The 25,559-nt window shown below is 37.7% G+C and overlaps 1 protein-coding gene across 2 annotated transcripts in view; it reads right to left on the reverse strand.

Moving 5' to 3' along the window:
* The window catches only part of SH3GL2 (SH3 domain containing GRB2 like 2, endophilin A1), a 103,703-nt gene that overhangs the window by 44,902 nt on the left and 33,242 nt on the right, over positions 1–25,559 (reverse strand). The window contains exon 1 of one of the 2 annotated variants that reach the window (XM_074932599.1): positions 24,543–24,564. The exons of the other annotated variant lie outside the window; for it this stretch is intronic. The gene's annotated coding sequence lies outside the window, so the exon portion shown is untranslated. Of the gene's footprint in view, positions 1–24,542; positions 24,565–25,559 lie in introns of those variants that run through there. 2 annotated transcript variants of the gene reach the window in all.

The raw sequence follows: 25,559 nt of genomic DNA on the forward strand, positions 1-25,559 counted from the left end.
TATGTCCTTTTTCTATGCTTCTAGTTGTGTTTAGGGACTACAACCCTGTTCTTAGGTATACTGAAATTTCTGCCATTTAAGTACTGTTTGGCTAAATAAACAGTGGAAACATCACTATATATAAAGTGGATACGGTAAAGTATTGATTTTATACATCCTACCAGATTGGACATATTAGGTGATCACTGCCTAAAACAAGAATAGGATGTATTAGCATCAAAAGAAAGCTCATGGAAGTTTAATTATCTTTTGGTAGGGAAAGCAAAGATCTGAATTTAAAGTGATCATTAGTGCAAAATTACTACAAGAACAGTTTATTTGTTTAGAAAAATGCAGAGAGCTGATTTTCTGGGCAAAAAACAAACGTCCACATCATCTTGCAGAATATGTAAATACTCTAAAACTTAAGTTAGAAACTTTTAAGTGAAATTTGCATTTGAAAATCATAAGCAATGTATCTGCATTTCTAAATTAATTACCATTAAGAGAACAGATCGAGCCATTCCCCTATGGAAACAAAATTTTGTCCAATGCAATTAACTTGTAAACTGTGAAGGCAACAGCAGTTTGTGGTAATCTGTGGTAAAACCCATCAGCACAGATGGATACTCTTTTGATGAAAAGCATCCTGATTGTTTACAAAACAGGCCACAAATCTGTATTTAAGCTTCAGACTCTGTTCCCAGTAGAGTCCAGTTGAACACTAGGCACAGAAATGCAGCATACTAAGTAATGTAATGTTTTATATAGTATGAGATAAAATTATTACTTATTGCTGTAGCAATTCCTCGGGACTTTAGTTTATATCTGCATGTCAAAAAAAAGTGTGCAAACACAAAAATATATTCTTACACTGCACACATTTAGTACAATTTTTCTATTTAAAAAAATATTGTTAAAGAGATGATGATATTTGCACTGTGTGGGTCATTGCTAAACTTTTAATTGCTTTCTGATACAGTGCGACTGGCAGGTGTCACTGATTTGGATATAAGGTATTTCCTGACATGTGAGCAGCTGCTGCATACATGTAACACATGCAAAAACATGTACGACCTAAATTCTTGTCTTCAGGCTCATTAAACTGACTTCCGCATTAGGCCAATTTCAGTAGCAAAGCCAGCGGCACAAGTTTCTTAAATTATCTTGGCTCAAATGAAATACTCAGAGAAGAAAAGCTTTTAAAACAGCAGGGCATCACTAGGCCACAACTGCAGTGCATAGCTACAGAGGCGTCATCCTAAAATACATGCAGAAAAAGAAATCTGCTTGCTTCAAGGCTGATAATCACCAAGCACGATAGGTTAATATGAAGTTTCAGAGGCACAGTACAACAGCTTGTACTGATTTATCAACTGTGTGTGGGCATTGGGAAAAAAAAAAAAAAGAAAAAAAGAGTGCTAGGATCCAAAATTATGCACAAAAAATCCCAAACACGAACTACCTTTTAAAAAGTTGTACTCTCCAGTAGTGATGCCAGTGTTGAAAACACTGGGAAATAAGACAGGTCCACCAAATCAGTGAAGAGTGAACTTTTTTGTTGTTTTTCTTAAAAGAGCACTAATTATTTGAAGAAATGGTAAATTCATGCCAAGGAAGGTCATTAGGTCACGCAAACACACTTATTCAAGCAAAGCAGTGGACATACACTTTATCTTTAAAATCTACCTGTTACCGATTTCACATTCAAAAAAACCCTACTCTTGTGTTAGACTTAAACTGGGATTGCAGAGAGGAAACAGTATTCATCATATAGAGATTTGTACAATATCTCTGATAACCATTACTGCACAGAAGTCAGCACAGATACAGGTTTATTGCAACAACTCAGAAATAAAATGTGTCTTCACTCAAAATTTGCTTCACTTTTGTATCACAATTGTAAGATTTTAGGCTTTATAAAAAAATTCTCCCTCAGAAAAGAAATATACTACCAATATAACAGTAGAAGGTTCAAAACCACTATCCTCACCACAACTTGGTTCTGTTTTTCTGCAAGCACTCTCAAGGCAGCTGAAGAGCAGAGAAGTCCCAGGTATGCTGTCAGACATGTATCCATCCTGACATGGCTTTCTCCCCAGTGTCTGGATTTAGGGGCATTCTCTGAGGTATCATAATTCAGTCTTAAACAAACAATCTTGCTCTCATTTCCCACACAAGTAGCATTTATTACTATCTTGTCCAATTTACTATCAGGTCAGCCACGACTGTTCTAGTTTTGATTAGGAAGATGTCAGATAAGATGTGAGTCACAAGAGAGACATTATACAATGCCCTGAACAAAAATAACGGGATGCAAGGAAAAAGAAAGAACAAAAGGCTCAGTCTCTGTGGATAACTTCTGAAGCATCTTGGAACAGTCCCAGTCCTGATACAAAAGGGATCCTGACATGGTTTTTGTGCACAAACTTCTGCACTGTTGAAGTAATTGCTGCCCAATCTCTTCTTACTCCAACTAGGAGGCACAGGGCATTTTTGAAAGATGTCTCTATAAAAGATGCAAGATAGCAGACACTATGAGTATTTGACATTCAGCCCCATTCAGGCTGTTTTCAGCTATAGGCAGCAACCTTATCTGGCCATACTGTACCACTAGCCTACAGTAAAATAATAATCCAAGCTCTAATGACTGTTGAACCCTATTCGTCCCCACCCCAAGTTTCTCCTGCAGCTTTTTTACTGTCTGCAGGTTACCCAATAGACTACTCATCCATTTCACATGCTTGCATTTCCCTCTTCAAATCCCAACTTCTTCACACTGCAGATGCTTCTCTCCCATCCTCTCAGAAGTCTCTCTCCCTTGAATATCTGTATAAAAAGATGAACTACCTGCCAGCGATCACAGGTATTGAAATACTTTACTAACTACATCTCTGATGAATAATGCATGTACAGCAGGAGTGATACTGAAGAAATAGAAATCACAAACACTGAAGCTCCTGCACATAAATCTGAAATCTGCTATTCTGATGAGTCAAAAGGAAAAGATGTACTGAAAGCCTCAGATTGTTTGGCTGCACAGTTTTATCATATTTATACATGATTTGTGTCAAATATAGAGTTGCAAAGACACATGACAGAATGCTTTTTACCAAATCAGAACTCAATAGAGAACTTTTACAGAAAATTAAGAAGAAATTAACATGCAAACATACATATTAAATGTTATGTCTGAAACTTTTATATGTGCATGAGGCAAAAAACTTGTAACCAGCAACCTTAGCTGACAATATTATGTCATTATACTTGTTTGGTTTACATATATAATGTGCACACAGAGGAAATTCAGGAAACCTACTGTAAAGTTCCAGTGAAAAATTTGAATACCTGTCTCAAGTCTCAGCCAGTCACCAGTGCTGCATTGCTTTGGGCACATTATTTCACGTGTCTGTATATTAGTTTCTCAGAGAAAGGGGAATACTACTACTCCCCTTTGTAAAACATAAATGTAATTATAGTGTGTTGCTTCCTTTATTCAGGATCCCTATTTACACTTTGAGATGAAAAATGAATTCAGTGTGTATTCACAATATATATTCTTAATGGTTTTTAAAAAATTTTAAAATAGGTTTCCAGTAGAATGCTTTCTCTTCTTTTCACACTGGAACTAGAGAGTTTCCTCCCTTCTTTACACGGGCACCATTAACAGGAAACTGTGTTACAGAGAGTTCCTTAAAATAACTATGTATTCATTAAACTCTGAATCACATAAGGGTGTACAGCCTGTAATTGCTGTTGACAATTTAGTCAGCTACTACCAACAACAGGGATATGTCATTAACGATTCTTTGATATTCAAGATGATGATAAAGAAGATCTTTTCTTGGAGAATGCCACCATCATGTGAAGTTCTACACTTACTATTTTAAAGATACAGAACATACTATGCTATTGTCTGCTGCACTTACTAGACGTTGAAAGGTACTGTTTGTCTGAAGACTGTTTAGGATGAACAATGCTCTATTTTGCAAGGTGCTGCATTCGTACTTACGTTGAGCTAACCCTTCAGTTGAAAAATGGTAAGATTTATCTCTGTACACAGTTTAACTTCACCTACATCAGCTACATGAACTGTGGTAGAGCTATGACTCAGTGAATGCTATCTTTGAGCTGTGTTTCATAACCAGGGCACAGTTCTCTCCTTGTTACAGATGGTGGTGAATTTTTTTCTTCTTGGACATGCCACAGATTTATTGCAAGTTCATCATGCTGCTAACATCTAACACTACTAAACTGAAAGGATTTTTAGAATTTTTTAAGGGCTATATAAAGACTTTCAGAGAGTAGCTATAAAAAACTAAAACCAGCAGTAAATGCTTAAATGTCATTCTGTAACAGATAATTAAAAAGCATCTGCAGACTTTGTGCATGAATACAATTCTTCATGGGTTCACCTTTTGCAGAGTTGACGTGTGTACACGACACTTTCACTTCAGTGCTAAATTTCACATCCTGTTTAACCCTAGAAAGGAAAATGTGTTTGGTTTCAAGCTTACTTTTAGAGACTACCTGCTCATACAATGACATAATTATCCAGGGTTAATAATCTCTGTCAAGGAAAGGTCCCAGAATGGCTGAAATGCATTAGCTTAGAGGGAGAGACTACTGCTGGTCATGATCTAGGTGCCATCAACCACATGACTTTTCAAAGATTTCACATGTGCTGATTAATACCCTCAGTGCCCCTGACATAGCAGAGGTGTGATCTGAAAGACCAAAGGCTTAGAGGTTTCTGGTCATCGTTGCTAATAGCTGACCTCCCAGACATTGCTATGCTTTTTCTGCATGGAAGCAAAAGAAAAAAGAAAAAGAAAAAAGAAAAAAGAAAAAAGAGAAAGAGAAAGAGAAAGAGAAAGAGAAAGAGAAAGAGAAGAAAAAGAAAAAGAAAAAGAAAAAGAAAAAGAAAAAGAAAAAGAAAAAGAAAAAGAAAAAGAAAAAGAAAAAGAAAAAGAAAAAGAAAAAGAAAAAGAAAAAGAAAAAGAAAAAGAAAAAGAAAAAGAAAAAGAAAAAGAAAAAGAAAAAGAAAAAGAAAAAGAAAAAGAAAAAGAAAAAGAAATGAAAAAAGAAAAAGAAAAAGAAAAAGAAAAAGAAAAAGAAAAAGAAAAAGAAAAAGAAAAAGAAAAAGAAAAAGAAAAAGAAAAAGAAAAAGAAAAAGAAAAAGAAAAAGAAAAAGAAAAAGAAAAAGAAAAAGAAAAAGAAAAAGAAAAAGAAAAAGAAAAAGAAAAAGAAAAAGAAAAAGAGAAAGAGAAAGAAAAAAAGAAAAAGAAAAAGAAAAAGAAGGAAAAAAACCCAACAAGGGAAGAGAAAAGCAGAAAGTCATCCTGAAAGTGCAAGTGGTACAAACCAACTAGGGATCTAGAGAGGATCAAGAAATGGGACAGGTCAGACTCTTAGATGCAAAATAAAACAAAGCACATGTCCTTTTGCATAGGATTTATTAGTATTTCCTTTCTTCTCTTTTTCTCCCCTATGGATTGTGACTGCACTTTAGTTCCACTTCTGGAGAAAACAAGCAGTTCAATGAAGATCACTGTAACATTCTTTCTTCACATGCTAAAAAACTCAAGCATTGTCTTTGTCAGTTCCCTAAGCAATGTCTCAAGCTAGGTCAAAGACAGTTCTACAATACTTCTTAAACCTATAATGCCATTTTACCAATCTCAAACTATCAGTAATGTTGTCAATAATACTGTTTCAAAGAAATACAAGGTGAAATTTTACTACTGCTGACTTCTGAAATGAAAGAGATATATACTGAAAAGTACAAGTGAAAACCAGACGAAATAGAACTGTAAATTCAATAAAAACAATATTCAAAGCTGCAGGAAAAAAAAAAAAAAAAAAAAGATAAAGCAACTAGTACCAAGCTAACGAATGATGAAAATTAAAGAGTGCAGAAACAGAAAACTAAAGAGAAATTGCTAGAAGCAAGAATAAAACAACTTAAATGGAGCAAAAGAAATACCAATGTATGCAGAGATTTTTCAGCTATACAAATCTAAAATGGAAAAGAATACTTGAAACAGCAATGTAAGCATGGAGCTGTGCAACACATACTCACCAGCATAAAAAATACCAGCCCATGAGGTTTGAACATGAGGGAGGAGGGAAGAGGTTGCTGGAGAGTGTGGAAAATGACAGTCAACATGTGGTTTTCAGGTAAGGTGACAATACGAGAAAAATCTCCCATAGGTTAAGAGAGTATGCACAATTATCCTTACTGTGATGTCTACATTATAGCTAAGCTGTACAGGAAGGAAAATTTCTAGCACTTTTACTTGGAAGAGATTTGACCAATTTCTTCTTAGCATAAATTTTACCTCTCTTCATAAACTGAGGTCTGTACTTCACTTACAGTTCAGTACAGAGCTAAATCCACCTCTGCACCAGGTATCAAAATGCCTCAGGTAGTGAGAAAGGACTGGCTTGAATTTGGCTAGCTGAAAGCCAGCGCTAGCTCTCAGCAGCTGCCCTGAGACTGGCAGCACCAAGGACATGACCCAGTCACCCCTGCAAACAGAAAGGTGCATTCCTCATGCTTGCAGGAGGATCTTTCTGATTAATAATGCTGACACAGCAGTCTTAAAGCTATGGGAGGGTATTCTGCAGAGCTGAATGCTTCACATGCTTCACACTCTACTTTTCATTTTGTAACTGTTAGGGCTTCTAGATAGGCACCAGCTGAATTAAAATAATTCTATTAAGTAGAAACTAAGTAAGAAAGGGGTGTGTTGCCACAGACCCAGAAATAAGGATTTTTATTAAAAAAATTCCTAGGGCTCTAGACAAGGATCAGGATCTTTTTATGCTATATAGTTACATACAACAGAGTATTTGTTGGAGAAGCAGTGATTATTTATTTATTAACTTGGACCTAAAAGGAGTAAATACTCTGTTAAAATGCTTTATCATGCCCTTAACTGAACTCTTTCCCTCATTTTAGTAACCACCTAAAACAAGTTTCAAATTATTTTTCTTCAGTCTCAGATAGACCCAAACCTTTTTTAATCTGAGCAGTATCTAAAGCTACTGGACAAGGATTACGTCCCAAGTAAATACTCAATATCCTGAATGGATTCAACATTTGTTTCTGCTTCAAATTAATCCATCTGTGCGCTGGCTGACTGTGTAACAGCAAGAAAAGATGTGCATGATTGTAATAGTCTTTCTGCAGTACTAATGTTAGGACTTCTATGAAGAGAAATTACCAAAGTACTTCCTGTACTTGCACAGGAAGTAAATTCAAGCAAACCATTAGAGAAGACAATTTTCCTTTGAGTATGAAATGGAATTTACATTAACACTTGTAATCTGAAATAGTACAAACTGGGTTTTTTATACCATCCATTTAGCTCAACTTCACTGTCTAGTTTGCTGTGTTTATTTTAATGGTGGAAAGAGATCTTTCTCGCGACAAAAGAAAGCTGATTTCTTGCAAGACCTTGAACTGGAAGAACATTTCAACATCTGTAGTCTCACCTTCAGCTAAGCACTTGGCAATGGTCTTAGCGACACATTATATTAGGTTTTGCTACACCGACTTCCTGCAAGAGGAGTAATTTTGCTCATGCTTGTTATTCTTGCATGCAGTGGATTGGGAGCCTCTGGGTCAGAGAAACAACTATCTTTTGAACAGACACAGACTGAAAATGAACTAAGTTGTGCAAGAATTCTGCCCCCTGCCCCCCCCCCCCCAAACTACAGGATTTCTCTGCTGTCAGTTCAAACCATGAGGAAGACCTTCCTCAATTAGTGGGGTGAGCTTTCTGCACTGAGTACAGTGGTTCAACTGTTCACCTGATAGTCTTTGATTTTATCTGTTGTTTTTTGATGCCAAGTCCCTGATTCAGTATGCTACACACTAAGTTACAGGGCTTCTTCTGCCCATCATCATTCCTCTGATCCTTCCCTGATCCTTGGTGGCGTTTTGTGTTTATTGTGATCAGCAATTAACCAGGTAGCCAAACATATACCAGTTCAATAGCCACACATCAGACTATACATATTTCCTCCCAAATAAAGAGAGCAGAACACAGCTTGTAAGTAAAACTGAAAAAATGCTAAAGTTACTAATCCAAAAATCCTTCCCCATGACATATTTGAAATCTCACAACTCCACTATAGTTTTGGGAGTATTTTCAATCCTAGAGTACGTTAGAAAGAACATTTTAGATAATGCCAATGTCCTAAAGCAGCTTGCTGCCTACCCACTAAGTAACTCTGAAGCATCACCTACACAACGGGCCTTACCAAGATATGTGTTGCACAACATGCCCTGCAGAAGACACCTGCAAACTCTGGGCCAATTTGTAAACCTATAGGGTTTTCAGTTCTTAAAGTAAACATCACAGTTCCACTTTGCTACACAAACGCAAAAGACTGATGGGAAAGTGAGGGTCCCAGTAAATATTCCCATTACTATCTGACAGGTAAAAAGATGCCTTTGTAACAAAATGATGCAGTGATCCACACATCACATCTACCAACTCCACCACAAGGTCACAACTCACAATTTTCTCCTCTTAGCATTCTGTACCATTTCTTTACTATTTAGCAAGTCTCTAATTTACATCTTATTACTTAAAGCTGAATAGCTTCAGTTTCATGGGTATTGAACTCCATAAATTTTTATAGATATTAAGGTAAAAACTTTCTGAGGTATTTAGGTAACTAAATATACAGGTTGGACTAATTTTCCTAAATTATATTAGCTTTAATGGCAATTCATTTTCTAGTTGCAAGAATACTTCCTATATAACTCAAAATACTAAACCAAGATTTTTGATCCCCAAATTTGCTATTCCCATGAACAAGACATTTTACAGATGAATGGGCAGTGCAGGATTCTTCTCCAAAAGTTAAAACAGTATAATTTAATGGAATAAAAGGAATGTGAAACTAATTGTCTTGTGTAATCAGATTGCTGAAACAAAAATAATTAGTACAGTTCTTTACACTTTCCCGAGAAGGTCTAGCAAGTGCTGGCTCACATACCAATTAATTCAGCCAGGGCCAATTCTATCAACAGATAGAAACACCAGGAGGTCTATGTGGAAAATGCAAGAGAGACCAATACATTCAGAATTCTTCAGTGTAAACAAAACATTAGAATATGCTTCCTGACAATACCAATCCTTTGAATATCAAAGAAATCTTGAATCTATAAATAATATTGCTGGGAAAAAAACAAACAAACAAACAAACAAACAACAAAACAAATAACCACAAAAAGACAAATTAATTAGCAAGCAATTTCAATTTATGAAACTGGTCATGGGGAAGATAACTTGAAAAACAGTGCTCTTGTTCAGTAGGTGTTGAATTGGGGTATTGATATAATTGAACACTAATATATCACACAAACAATTCATGTCACAAATAGCAAATGGGCCAGGAAATTACACCACATTACCAGATTCCATTTTCAACACAGCACAGGCAAAATTCTGCACCGACTTCTAACATTTTTGACACACTAGAACACACAATCTCAAGGATGCTATCAAACAGGCCCATAAGAAACAATACTTTATTCCTTTTAAATCAAAGACTGAATAAACCTTTACAGAGACTGCTTTTTCAGTGGGAAGAAGCCCTACAACAGTCTAGACACCCCCAGACTAGTAGCAGCAGAAACTTATTTATAAGCTATCTCACTCTGTGTTCACAGCAACATCCCTGGAAATTAAAAGATTAATAAAGTCCCCATATGTGGTCGGTTTTCTTTTATTATTTCTCTGAGTAAGGATAAGCTGGATAGCTAAGTGCTTTGCAGCAGACCAAGGACATCATTACTATTAGCTCCACCTACACAGTTCAAGCTGGTGACTTACAAGATCAAACTCTGTTAAGCTCATTACCAGTGCTGAGATATTTAACCACCTTCAGACAGGGCACTTAATGACCTTAATAAGGTAAAAACATATTCACAGATCTTATGTTATCCTAGGTTACATTAATTGGTTTGTTACATGTGTGCCTGTCATCATCCTGAAGCAATTTCTTCAAACATGTAAGCACCAGTTCAACTTATAGGACTGTTTTTCCTTTTTTTTCCAGTACATACTTTGTATTTTTTCACATTGCTTTTGCAGCAGTGTTAAGAATTAGAACCATTGTGCCTTCTTAAAGTAGGAAATCAAAATCACAACTTAAATTTGTTCCTACCACTATCTGCAAAACAGAAATTAACTTCATGACTATATTCTATGCAGAAAATCCTCTGCCTGAAGAAATCCACTGTGACAGGTGATGACATAAAAGACAAGACAGCCAAGTCTTTTTTTTGTTTCTTTATAGTGTAGACTTTTTGTCTTAAAGTCGATATTTTCTTTATACCAAACAAAATCAGTCTTTGTTCTCACCTTGCAAAAACTTTCTGATAGATAATGTTGACACTGGACTCTTAGCGCTGAAGAGGCTTTAAATTCTGCTTTGTTTTCTGGAAAAGGTATCTGCTTTTACAAAGCCTCTCTAACACAGCACTGAGCAGAGCACTTTAATCAACTGTGGAGTGCTTTCAATCTGAGGTGCCTATTTGGCAGGAAAGTCTTAAACCATGATTTAATAGTCTGCTATTTCTCAGCTTCACTACTGCAATTCACTATTTGCAAGGCTCAGAGTGACCTCCAAAAGCTCCATTTATACAGACTACAGCTCATCATTTCCTCACCAGAGCAGCATGTCAGCTCTGTTCTCTCTCTTTTGAATCAGATTTTAGACAAAATTATTGTCTCGTGAGATGATCAGTGAAAGAGGTCCCAGATCTCCCTCACTTTGCATGGTTCACAGGAATTATACATGTCACAAGAGAACAGTTTATCTGAAGAAACATGTAGATAGAACCCAGTAAGGTATGACAGCTCTTGGTCTAGAGCTCTGTACATTGTAAAAATGGAACCTGGCCCACTGAGGTTGAAAATCAATACCCCAGGCCTCAGAGTGTGACGTATCTCTTATGCAGTGCAGTGCTGCACCTGCAGTTACAAAGTAAAGAAGGTAGGTAGGCACTGGAAGTTTCAGCAGCAAATATTGTTCAAGGACAGATGATTCACACCATCAAAACTGCAAGAAGACAGGCAAAGTCAACCAGAAGTCAATTTTTAGTTTCAGATAGCCTGATTTTTATCAACAATTTTCCACCAATTTTTAGGTAAATTGCAGTTAAAAATATACTATTTTATATATGGTATAAAATATATTTTATATTTTATATTCATTGCCTGAATGTTTCAAAATGGTTTACGTGTGATTTACATGGTATTGCTATGTGCAGCGCTCTGCATATCTCTATAAAGATAGGCAACTTCAACATTATCATTTTTGCCATGAAAAAGGTTTAGCAACTTTTAAATAGAGGTTGATACCTGATCATTAATAAATCATCTGTACTTTAAATTCACCATGTGGCTTTGTCATAGGCATTCAATGAGACAGAATAAAAGATTTCAGACGAGAGTTAAAATACAGGTAAATTCTTCTAAGGGTGTTCCCAAGCAGCTATAAAACATAAGAAAAAATGGAAATTCTATCCTCCTTTAAGAACTACTGGGTATTTTGCATTATCAAGTTAGAATCATTAGCAGAGAAGTATACTGACTTCCCATCAGTAAATATAACTTCATTATGAGCAGGGTTTTTTCCACTGTTGTACCCTAACAGTGGTTATAGGCTGTTTAATGATCTTCCTGATCCATACTGAAATACTTGGGAAAATGTCAGTGCATAATTCAATAAATTAGCTGAAAACAATAGTTCCTAAAAGACTAGGCTACTCCTTTCAAGCAATAATAAAACCTTTAGCACCACAAAGCATAGGAACTCATAATACTTCTGTACTTATCCTTTTCTCATTTTTGCCTTCCAGGTGAATGTTTTTCTTAGTATATGAGACAGGTTTCTTTCATGCTAGTACAACTGAGTTTATAGTTAAAAAAATAAGAATTTAAAGTCCAAGGGACAGTCTTGGAATTGAAAAAATTAAATACTAGAACTTTATCAGAAGTTTCTCAGAAAAGCCACACTAAAAGGTGGTAGTCCGGACAAAACATAGTGTTTTCACAGATCTAAATCACAGATCTAAATCACAGATAGATTTAGAGGTAGAGTGTCACGGACTTGCAGCTATGTATCAGTGTCAAAGAGAAAGAAACATAGCAGTCACATGTCCCACAGGTCAAAGGCAAAATCAGAGACATACATTACCCTTTCAAATTAAAGTAGTGCTGTCCACGCTCACTTTTCACATGCTTACGTACTATATGCTAGAAGAAGATCGTCTTAAAATACAAAAGTAACTGGTCTGTAATGCAGGTGTGAAGTCGAACATACAGGAAAACATAATTATGTCCAAGTTTGGTAAAGAAATAAGGGTTATTACATAACTAGTATCTGAACTGTACCACTATAAACATCTTACTAGTCAGCATGCTCACACTATTGCATGAGATAACAAATGTGCAGCATGTAGCTGGTCTGTGTGCATATCAGGATGTTCTGTGCTGATTACAAGGAGCTCTCCCAGGGCCAGATTTACCTCTTCTCTTACTTTGTACAAACGAATGAAAAGGAAAAGCAAACTCTAACTGAAGATGCTGGATTACAAGCAGAATTATTACCTCCATGGGTCTTTCTGAGAGAGATCAGTTTAACCTGGTTGACAGAGAAGCTGGTACAGACAGCTCTCAGGCAGCACCACGGTGTCACTTATGTCCCTTGGGGAAGGGCCACCATGCCCAGTCTGTCCCCACACCAGATAATCTGAAATGAACTTTGCTTTTCCCCAAATTCTTTCTCGCCCCCCCTGGAATTTCCCAGGTGTTTCGCTCAGCACAAACAACTTCATTAATTGTCACAGTCCACGGTGCATTACCACCTTGTCCCCTGCCCTCTAAGCCTGTTTCTGGGGAACAAGGGCAGATGTCCCACTATACTCTTTCCCAGCAGAGAGGCTCACCACATGTGGACTCAGAGAAAGGAGTCTTTGCCACCCCAACAGAGCAAGAACAGCATGTTCTTGCACGGGTTTCCTCCCAAAACCAGATGCCACGAGATCCTTAGAAAAGGATGTTTTTTACACTAATCTTCTCCTGCCATTTGAAAACCAGTGCCTATGATTCGTATTCAAGTACAGAGGCCACTGCCTGTCAATCCACAGCATTTTACACTGCTGTCAGGCCTACATGCCTCTAAGGATACAGGCCTAAGTTAACTAACCATTAACTCTTAACTTGTTAACTGTTAGCTAGGTGTGTATTAATGAGGAGGGACTCTCCCATCTATCAGAAATGCAGCTATATGAAGAGCATACAAAACAAGTAGTTTATGTAAGATGCTCCTTTTTGCTTAGAAAATGGTTTCACACTGAGCAAGTGGACCTTAGAAGATATAAAATTATTGAAGTACTGTTGGCTGGATATGAGTTTTTCCTATTTCATTCCCAAAGGTAAGACTCTATAAAAAAATCCAGGTTACCATTGTTCTTATTGTTCAACTGAAAAGTAAAAATTCCTTAAGCTTCAGAGAAATAATCAAACAATTGTCTTAAATTGAAAATATTTATTCTTTGTCAGGATATATATTCAAAAAAATTAAATTGAATTAATATTTATGAATTGATTGTAATATAATCTAACAAAAATTATTTCTCTCTCTAATAGATTAATTGATACTGATTATTCCCAATCAATTATTTAAAATCTCTAATTATTTCTACAACAGCTGCTGTCTATGATTTACCTAAAATCATGGGTAACTGTGGAGGTCCCACTGGACTGGAGGGTGGCAAATGTGACACCCATCTACAAGAGAGGCAGAAAGGAGGATCCAGGAAGCTTTAATTTGGCTCTCTGTATATATGCATTAAAATATATAAAACATAAACTTTTACTATTTCCACGCTAGTTGCAGCTTCATTATAATTTCCCCATTCATTGTACAGAATGGGCAGTATTCATTTAAGAAATTTTTTTACTTTGTTTTAGTTCTGCTGTACAATGTGCAGGCAACTGTCCTAACACAACACCGTATTCTGCATAAAGATTAAATTCTTCATAACATTGTTTCCTAACCATATTCATTAATACCTAAACTGATTGATACAAAAGCATGGTTTAATTTATTTTAATAACAACTCTACAAAGGCTGTGGAAAACCTTAAATTTTTTATGTTTGCTAATTACAGTTCCTCATATTCTTTTAATCTAGTATTTATGGATTGACAAGAATACGTCATCATAAACACCTGTGCACACCCTTTAAGGCACCCCCGCTCAAAGATTTTTTTTCCCCACTACAGCAGTGACAGGGGCTTCAGTTTTACTGAGCCATTTCTACCTGCATTGCTGACTACCAAAGGTGCTTGAGAGAACATCACTCATCTAAATATAGCCTTGGTGAACTCCACATGTCCTCAGATCCCTTCAGAAAATACATTATTTTAATTCCAAACTAACGAAAGGTGTATGTAGCACAAGAGAATTAAGCAGCACAACTCAAGTGGTATTAAAAAACATGTACACCTCCCAAGTAAATGTAAAAAAGAGGTTACTTGTTTTTAATCAAGACTTCTGTTTCAATTCACAGGTGTATTTGAAATGCTAATAGTGATGGACAAAAGATCTTCTTTTGACTCCCAGATACAATTAAAACTATAGAAGCTACTGTATGGCTTTAACTACAAGACCTACCATTACAGCTATTCACCTGAAAAACTCACATCTTTAATATTAACTTTATGTAGCACTATACACATGAAAGCAGTCTTAATTAAATTTTTCAGTTGTAACTGCAGCAAATTTATCAGTTTCTGACTTCATGTCATTCTCAATTTGTCTCAGCTTCAGGAGCCCAGCAACTTCAGGTGATTCATACCCCCTTCTCCCCAAGACCTAAGTCCATATGCACAAAACTGCTTACTTGGTTTCAGCCATGAAGTGTGCACTAAGTACAGAGGATGATCAAGAGCAGAAAACAAAAAAATAAGAAGAAGAATGTGAGGAAAGGAAGAAAAGGAAGCAGAATATGAGAAGGAGAAAAGGGAAAAGAGAAATAAAGAAAAAAATTCACAAAATATTCCCCTTTTAATAGTCCTTGCTTGCACAGCAGTCTCTTTACCTACTGCTTGATGGAACAAATATAGCACAGTTTGCTGCTAATTTGTTGCATAACCTGGAAAAAGTAGTCTTTAATGAAGTCATAATTATTTTTACTATATACATTAACATTCACTTACAGCCTACACTGTCCAGTCACACAGTGAAAAACCTTGTACTGCACCCCCAAGAGGGAAGGTTGTCATCGCCACTGATACTTCAAAAGTGTTGACCTTCTATGACCTAACATGTTTAAAACAGTATTATGACAAAACATAAGAGACAAAAAAGACATCTCTGGGCATGGTGCTATGCAAACACCATAAAAAGATGGCCCCTTTTTTTTTTTTTCTCTAAACCACTTACAGTTATACTATATAAAAGAACAAAAAAACTTAGTTGGATTGCTTGTCCACACATGTAGCAAAAGCACTCCTTAATGTCTTTAAATAGACACCTTTTCTAAAAGCATGATTAAACACACGGTAAAGTCCATTTTTTAAAAAATGCACCAAAAAATGAAAAATTATCACACATAAAATAGTTGTTACTGCATGATCTGGTTGTACTAACAATTTGTTACACATGCAAGCACATTTGACTGGAGTTAAATTTATGCCATGGAAAGACTATGAATGTGTGAAGGTCTTGCTTAATTAAGAGACACAAAATCGTGACTGAAATAAATTTAAAGGCCAAAAGTAAACAGAAGAGTCAATTTATTTTCCACAACTATGTTGCTTTCACTTTCAAGGAATGGGACTATTTTGTTCTGCTTTTGGCATAAGGACTCAGCTCTACTTAAGCAAATCGTGGAGATTTCTCCTTGCTGAAACTGCCAACTTCAGAACCTTTATTCCTTTAAATGATGTATGTAAAAGCTTGCTACTCACTAGAGTGATGAGGTACCCTAGGACCTGACCTTAATTTACCTTCAACATTTTTGTCAATTCACATTTCTTCCTCTTAATGATATTGATAGAGCATAAGCAGTCAGTAAAGAGAGGTTTTAGAACCTGACAGTTCAATTCCCAGCTGAAGTTCTGTGAGAATGTATCTCCAGTGAAATCAATTATGCTATACCATTTCCACATCAGTTGAAATTTAGCAGTTGGAGAGAACCTAAACCCACTTTCTGATTAGGACGGTTACTATTTACATTGCATTTGTTCTTTTTCCCTGATGAAGCTACCCCTCTCCCAGACTACAAAAGATGTGGCCCACAAAGGGCTGTACAAAAACATTTCTGAGTTTTTAGGGGTCTTCTTTGAGTATGAAAGGAAAGATCTAGACCTTTCTTCTCTTCTTCCCTGTCTACAGTGAGCTTTCCAAACTAACATCAAATGCATTATCCACCTGTAAGAAGAGTCTGTCTATCATAAGCAGCTGCACTATTTATAGTGTGATATGATTTTAAACCAACTTAGTTATGATTATTTAAAGCAAACTGAAACAAACCTTGCTTAAACAAGAATGTGTTTCAGAAACATTATGATTCCATAAAAAGTTTTAAAATAATCTTAAAATTAAAAAAAAAACAAAACCAAACACAAATATAATTTGCAGCAAAGATTACAACAATAATTATTACTTAATGGAAGTACAGCACAAAAACCCCAGTTCTAGAAATACACTAGGATATGGTGGCTGTAGACATCTGCAATAAAACTGTTACCTTTGTTAGGAAGATGTCAAAAAAGAAGATTAACATTTTAAGGTGAAAACATATCACTTGGGGCCAAGATTTTGTAAGATGTGGCAGAGCGTTTTGGCCCAGCTGCATTTATCTGGTGGCAAAGCCAGCTTCAGTTGGAGGCGGCTTAAGCAAGTATGACTACTTCTAGGACTTTACAAGGTCAACCCGACCTGTCTAACCTCAAAGAGCTGAAAGGTCAGTTACACTTCTGAATATGAAAGGATTAAATCTCATGATGCAGTATGCTTTTTTGAAATGTTTGTATTAGCTGCTTTTAAACTGGAGGGGCTTGACACTATTTCATTCAGCAGCAATGTTTCATTTCTTGTTGTGCGATACTAGATTTAGGGGACAATGCCCCAAAGCACAGAATCAGAGACATGTTAAATAGAAGTGCAGTAAGGCTCTATTTCTTCAATGGCTTAAGAATTTTAGCATCTTATACCTCAATGAATGGTAATATTTACACACTTCCATTTCTGATCAGGATGATGCAGTTACTATGTATATCAAAATGGCAAAATGTTCAGCACCCATCTAGCTTTACATTGATTAGCTTTAATAAAAGCTAACCTTGTAAATGTTCCTGATATTAATAGTAAACAAGAATCCCAAGGGCTAACTTCAACTGCCCCTTTTGACTTTGGGTGGAGGCAGAAGGTACAAAGCAAAGCTGATTTTGACCTCTAATGTTCTGCACAATTTCAACAGCACCTTCACCAGGTAATACCCACTAACCTCCAGAGAAAGAAAAAAAAAATTTGCTCTGAAAAAAAATGTAGAAAAAGAAAATACATCAACCCAAAACTTCATCACTGAAAACCTTAACGTGAACAAGAACGAAAAGGCTGGTTTATTTTTGAAGGTGTCTATCTGAACTGTAGTTTTTAGGACTTTTCTCCTCAATGTGCAAACAAAAAAGAAAAGAAGATACATTCTTGTAATTGTAATCATAATCTAAAGGAGATTACTTTCTAAAATACTTACAATAGTTGAATAAGACTCTGCTGTTCCTCTGCATATTGAGATATTGATATTGATATGATATTGATATTTTCTAAGTAATAGAAAGTATTTGGCCTCAAAGTAATTCTTTATGCTGGGGTCATGTGGCAGGGGTTTTAGTAGCAGAGGAGGGAGTTAGAGCAGTGGCCCCTGTGAGAAGTTTCCTGAAAGCTTCCCCAGCTCCAAGTCGGACCCACCTCTGGCCAAGACCAGGCCAGTTACTGATTGTGGCTGTGCTTCTGCAATAATGTATTTAAGAAGGGAAACCTGCGAGGGGGGTTGGGACTTGTGAGGAAGTGTTATGGGAATGATACTTCTGTGAACACTGAGGTCAGTGGAAGGAAGAAGGAGGAAGGAGGGGAGACACGTCACAGCAGAGACCCCCCTCTGCATGGTCTGATCCCGCTGCCACCCATGGAGGTCAGTGGAGGAGCAGAGATTCACCTGTGGAGGACACCCAGGGCTCTGTGGGAAGAAGTCCACACTGTTGTAGTTCGGTGCTGGGAGGACTGCAACACAGGGAGCATCTCAAGAATAACGCATCCCATGGGGAGGACTCACAGCAGAGAGAGATTGAGGAGGACTGTCACCTGTGAGAGGGATGCCAGGTGGAGCAGGGAGAAGAATGGAGAGAGTGTTTCCCCCGCCCCCCCTTGCAGGGAGTGGTGGACTGACCACACCCCCCACCCCCTGCCCCTGCACTGCTAGGGGTAGAGGCAGAGATATCTGGAACAAAACTGAGCACGAAAAAAAAAAAGGGGTGTGGGGAGATTTTTTTTAAAGATATGGTAATGCTTCTCAACATTCTGTTCTGTCACAGAATTCCAGAATCATCGAGGTTGGAAAGGACCTTGAAGATCATCCAGTCCAACCATTAACCTAACATTGACAGTTCCCAACTACACCAGATCCCTCAGAGCTATGTCAACTCAACTCTTAAACACCTCCAGGGATGGGGACTCCACCACTGCCCTGGGCAGCCCATTCCAATGCCTAACAACCCCTTCTGGAAAGAAATGCTTCCTAATATCCAGTCTAATACTTCCCTAGTGCAACTTGAGGCCATTCCCTCTTGTCCTATCGCTTGTTACTTGGTTAAAGAGACTCATCCCCAGCTCTCTGCAACCTCCTTTCAGGGAGCTGTAGAGGGCGATGAGGTCTCCCCTCAGCCTCCTCTTCTCCAGACTAAACACCCCCAGTTCCCTCAGCCTCTCCTCCTACGATCTGTGCTCCAGACCCTGCACCAGCTCCGTTGCCCTTCTCTGGACACGCTCGAGTCATTCAATGTCCTTTTTGGAGTGAGGGGCCCAAAACTGAACACAGGAATCGAGGTGCGGCCTCACCAGTGCCGAGTACAGGGGTAAGATCCCTTCCCTGTCCCTGCTGGCCACGCTATTGCTGACACAGGCCAGGATGCCATTGGCCTTCTTGGCCCCCTGGGCACACTGCTGGCTCCTGTTCAGCCGGCTGTCAATCAACAGCCCAGGTCCCTCTCTGACTGGCAGCTCTCCAGCCATTCCTCCCCAAGCCTGTAGCGCTGCTGAGGGTTGTTGTGGCCTGTCTGTTAAGGGTTGTTGTCATTAGTGTTTTGAATATGAATTGAAAAAAAAGTGAAGTCCTTTTTTCTTCCCATAAGGAGCCCATCTCTTAACTGTGACTGAAATGGGTGAGCCAACCCTCACTGTCCTTATCTCAATTCCTGAGCCTTTTGATTAATTTTTCTCCTTCCCAGTGCTGGGGAGGAAGGAATGAGTGAAATGCTGTGTGGTGCTTAGTTGCCGTCTGGGCTCAAACCAAGACAGTCTTTAAATAACAATCCTTGTCAGTATCAATACAAAATGATGAACAGTATTATTAAAAATAGACAGTTAATGTCTAAGCCAAACTGTTTCTTAACAAAATCAACACACACATAAATTCCTATGGGAGCTTAGTTTATTGGAAATACACTCATTATCTGGCAAATATGGCAACAAGTATGAAAATGCCTTACACGTATATGCTCCTGGCAAATAGAGAAGCTCACATACCAAGGACTTTCACAGTTGCATGTACCATCTGTTACTGAAAAAGGACACTGCTTAATAAAAAAAAGAAAAAATTGCATGTTTTTCATGAAAAGCCCATGCAAAAATTGAGTACATTACAGTAAATGCTTGACACCTGTTTTGAAGATCTGCACCACTTCCATACTCTTTCAGATAAGTCCAAGACTATGCCTTTAACCTTCAGAGACCTATATTAATTGAAACATACTCTAAAGATCATAACACTCTCCCCACTTCCATAATTGATTTTTAAGTGAAGGAACTGCTGATAAACCATTATATTGAATGATCATTTGGCATCTGCGACTCACATCAGTTCAAAATACCCACTCATCCTAGTGAAAGGGCATAAATGTGAATTTAAGCAATACTCTGTAAGAATATACAGCACAGAAAGTGAGTGACAGATTACAGTAGGAAGAGGACAGCAGAGAAACTGGGTCCAGACACCCCATGGCAATACTGAGATAGGAATTCAGACTCCTGGTCTTTGAATTTGTGTTTACTGCAGTTACTCCTGGCACCTGCAATGTGACTATTCAACTTCACCTGGTTCTAGTATCTGCATTAAAAAGACCTATTAGACTGTCTGGCTTGGTGCTACCATGAGGTGCTATATGAAGTACTGTCTTATCCCAAATGTCCTATTGCAGTGTTAAAATCTTAGCTGCTTTTTAAAGCTGGTAAGAACATATCAACATAGGGAAATTAGGATTCTCAGGATACTGCTAGTATAAATCTGAACAAAGCACTCAAAGCCAAACCCACACCTTTGGGACCCAGAAGCTAACCCAGACATATAGCATCACATAAGAGGTATGAGGTGTTTGGGTCTTAATTAACCATAAAAGTCCTAAAGAGGACGCACCACCAACAAAATAGTTTTTCTTTCCAGATGTAACTAATCAAGACAAAAATGTACCAGTTCATACCTTCCATTATTGCTGTAAAGCTGTGAGAAAGTCCTGCACTCAGTCCATGAAACATGCATTTTCATACTGGAGACACTACTAGGGTATTTTCTATTAGAAACGTGAAAGAATACAGCTTAGGTAAATTGTCTCAGAAAGATAGTTTTTGCCATGGTCCCTTTCCTCATTAAAGGAAAAAACCCACCCTAAAGCAAAGCGGGACAGCAGCTGGCACTGCCAGGAGCAGGGAGGCTGCTGGTCAGGGCCTAGCAACCTGCAGCCCAGGCAAACTGCTGTCCTCCACATTTAAATCCAGAGTCAGCTTCAAGGATGCTGACTACCATTCAGCTGAATTTTCACGTAGTCAACCATTTGAAATACATATTAAAATGTTTCCTAGCCATCCAAGTAAGCCAAAGGCAGCCTGAAGGTCCAGGGCATTGTGCCTTGCAGCTGAAGAGAGACCTTATACTTACACTGGTGTGGTTTAGCTCCTAAGGAGGTCACGCTCAGCTTGAAGTAAAGAATATTTGAGGTCATCACCTCCTCCCCAAAGGATTAAAGACCAACCATGAAGTCACCTACTCCTTAGTTCTTCTTCCTTACTGGGTCCATATAGAAATATGCCATCCACCACAGTAGCCAGCAGTAATGGAAGCCAGTGCTGGAACTTCAAATATAATTCACTTAAAAAATAACATACAATGTAGTTGTTGGAAGTGTGAGAAAAGCAAAACAGAAAAAAAACCTGCAAAACACCCATTTCCTTAACACATGGTGCCCAGAACAAACATAGGATGGGACGGAGATCCAGTGATTTGCATTGCCATGGCACCAAGGAGGAATGCGAAGCGAGGTGGAGGCCACACGGTTCTGATCTTCCACTTTTCTCAAGGAACGTTTGACATGACTATCTCCTTCTCTTCCCCTTCTCTCAAGGACTGTTTTGCAGAACTCTGCGGACCTTATTTCTCATTCTTCCTCTTTTCCCACAAAACCACCCTGCGCCAAGGAATGTCCTGTGTCGTTATTCAAGAAACAATGGCTTGACCACAGTCCCACTCGCTCACACATACATACTGAGATAAATACTACCCCAAGTTTGTATCTAACCCAGAGGGACCATAATCTGATACCAAATCAGAGGGACAGATCAACGGGTTTGGTTGTCGTGTGTGTCCCCGCCCCCCCCGCCCCTTACCTTTGGGTAAGATTTGGGCCCTCAGCTACACCAAGTGATTACCCAGGAATTAAGTGTGTGTGACTGCAATCATTTTTTGTGTGTCATGCCATAGATACAACCTGCAGTTTCTGCATTTATTGCAGGCAATCTCAGAGAATCTGTAGATGTTGCATAAGAATAAACCGTACTATTCATGAACCTGACTGCTTCTCTTGAATGCAACCAGACCTACAGCATACGGGCTGTTCGTGCACCTGGTGTCAGCCTATAGTCATGGCCGTAACTGGGATACCTATTGAGAGATAAGTCCGGCCACCCACAGCCCCTCTAATCTCTGAGGACCAACTAGAACCCAAGGGAATTCACCTCTTAACAAATTAATTCATAACCTTAAATGCAACAATAGTCCACTTTTTTATAATAATGAAAAAAAATCAACATAATAAAACGCAATTCTTAATCATATAATACAGGAAAAATAAAATAAAAGAGACAGAGGTCTTTCTGTCTCTTGTTGGGTGGTTATGTTTAGAAAGTTTTATGATAGGAACCTGCTTCTTAAGCTATAATTATTATAAAGGATCATCAGAGTTGGAGATGACTTATTGATTCCGTTTTTTATGCATGATAGGTGAATAATCAAATATAAGGTCAAGTACTTGCAGACTTATTTTTTTTAAAACCAGATAAGAAGATAGCTGGCTGTCAAGAGCCATTCACTGTTCTGAGTCTGTCATGGATTTGGAGTTTCACAAAGTATATTTCCTTCTTGCAAGATACTTACAAGGATTATATTCACTGAGTGATTAAATGAAATAGATGAGAAAACTAATGCAGAGTTTAATTAGCAGATGGATATTCTTAACACAAGCTGTTTGCTTACATGCAGGGTGTGTTTATCTGGAAGGGAACAAGTGCATTTATATAGTTTACCACGGATTTTGACTAATACAGATGTAAGTAGCTGTGAGATAATCACACCTCCATTTTTATCCTTATGTCTCTGCCTTATTCCTCTGCAAATAGATTTTATCATTCCCACCATAGTCTTTAAATAAAACTTCTGTTAAGAGTGAGCCTGCCTGGTGTCAAGTCTATGCAGCTTAACTGGAACAGCAATAAATGTGTAGGTGTCCATGTGATTATGACAATAGTATCAAAATGGAAAAGCTCAACTTTTTAATAAAACCAGGAGTTAGTAAGAGTACTTCCCTTCCCTCTCTTTCTTAACATATAATCTCTTAAAACTGAAGACTGAACATTAGTAGTAAAATCTTTTTCTCTGTTGAGGGCTTCACAAGTCTAGGAAGGTAAAAATAACGTGCTAGAAATCTGTCATGGACTTACTCTGCTTTTAAACTCTACAGATGAAACTGTAAAACCAGTAACTGTGTAAGAAGGATTTTCTCTGCCTGCACACCACTAGCAATGGAGGAAGCAACATCACATGATTCCACCCAAAATTAATGATGACTTGTGTCCAAGACCAGTGCAAACTGCCTCCAAACAGACCAGGAAGAATCAGAGGGGAAATCAGCCTAGTGATTGAGACACACTTTTTTCTGCTCTTATTCCTTAATATCAGAACATAATGCTCTTCCAGTGTATCTATCATTTCAGGTCACAATGGAGTTACATTACAAAGCACTGTGTAACTATCATATTTCTATGACATCCTAAATTTTACTCAGACGATGCTTAAGCAGATAGCATGTTCCTGTGAGTGGTTCAGCAGCAAAATTTCTACCATCTGAGGGTTTCAAGCAGATTCATTGCTAAGAGGCCACGGTAATGTATCTTCTAGAAAGAAATTCAGACTGAAGAAATGGTATAATAAGCAGATGAATGCCACATACAGAAATTACTAGATGAGATACTTATTTTAGGTAACACAAAGGTAAGCATAATCAGAATGACTGATTAAGAACACATGACTGCAAACCTGTATGTATCTCAGCTAGCAGCTGTTGCCTCCTTAATTTAGCAGCTAACAAGAAAACTTGATAATTTGTAGTGAGACAAGGCTTTATTGTGAGTTCCAACTTTTTATTAGATCTATTTTGCATTGGTTAAAATATTGCAATCAGCCAAGCAACAAACTCTGTATCGCCTTCTGGTATAACCTCTGGTATAACTTAAAAGTATGGTAAGCCATGTTATCAGTTAATAGAGTATCTATGGCAAAAGGTTTCTTATTCTAGAATACAGAGATCTGTTCTGGAGAATCTTTAATGTTTTAAACTTGTTCTTCCTTGTCCTGAATTCAAACTAAACATTTAGCCAAGTCCTTAGATGGCAGAAAGTCTGGACCTCAGAGGAGCTTAGAAAAGACTGTATTAGAAGATGATGGTAGGATGCTATGTATCTATAAACTTCACACCACTGCAATAAAAATGCATACTTCTGCCTTGCTTTTCAACTATGATTCATGTTTGATTAAAAAGCCTGTGGAAAAGAGCATGCCTTCAGAGACTCTTGAAAAAAAATCACAAAATTTAAAAATTCTGTATAAAGACCCTAAAAGGTTCTTCTGTAGTTCACAGGAGCTGTAAGGAAGCTCAGGATGGGTACGCATAGCTGTATAAGCAAGTAATTAAAATTACTTACATAACAAATACTCCTTGCTGCATACACTCTGGGGGTTTCACAGTATCATGACATCACATTACGTAATGAGGAATTTCATTAGTATTTCTTCTGCCTAGGGTTTCCTCTGCAGAAAGAAGTAAAAGACTCATTTTGGAAGCATGGCAGAAGACATCTAAGTATCAGTGCAAATCAGACTCCAAGATGAATGACCGACATCCCACCAATTTTCCAAGTGGGGAAACTGAGGGAGAAAACTGATAATTTTGTTTGCTCTTGGACATAAAAGTCAGCAGCATGACATTAATAGATTCTGACATTAATTATTAAACAAAAGTTTTTCTCATTAGCTGGGTTTCTTTGTTTTATATGTCTGCATAAAGCAACAGATAGCTTGTGGCATACAAGCAGATTTCAAACCACTAAAATTTGGGCACTTCAAATAATCCTGTGCTCAAAACAACGGTACATTCCTTCAAGATACCCAAGCTCCAACAATCAAACACATTTCCAGGTACTGGAATACTATTGACCTAAATATGGAGACACTGAGATGACAAAGATGCAAAGTGACTTTGTGACTTCTGCTGGTAAAACCAAATTCACCACAGAAAAAAAGAGGCTAGTGAGTCTTTTTTTCAGTCTCTGTTCCTGTTTACCCCCAAAAGCTTAAGTGCAGAAATAATAGGATGGCAGCCATTGAGGAACATTTACATGACTTACTATTTTAGCAGCTATTATGTTGTAGGAAAGCACAGCTGACAGGAACATTACTTGCTTGTCTACATACCTTCAGAAACAAATCATCAGTGAGGAAAAGACACGTAAAATACTATGTCACAAAAGTGGTGTCTCCACCCCATCACCAGCTGATTTAAACTTAGAGCTGCCCACCCTCGACTGAATAAAATGTCTACAGTTTTACTCAGCTACTAGTCAGACAAGGTCTTACTGAAGCCAATGGATTTATTTCTTGTGTAAAGACTGATATAAAGGCATCAAGATTTACTCTACAAAAAGAAATCCAAACATACCATT

The sequence above is a fragment of the Athene noctua genome, chromosome Z (genome assembly GCF_965140245.1).
Source record: "Athene noctua chromosome Z, bAthNoc1.hap1.1, whole genome shotgun sequence".
NCBI lineage: Eukaryota > Metazoa > Chordata > Aves > Strigiformes > Strigidae > Athene > Athene noctua.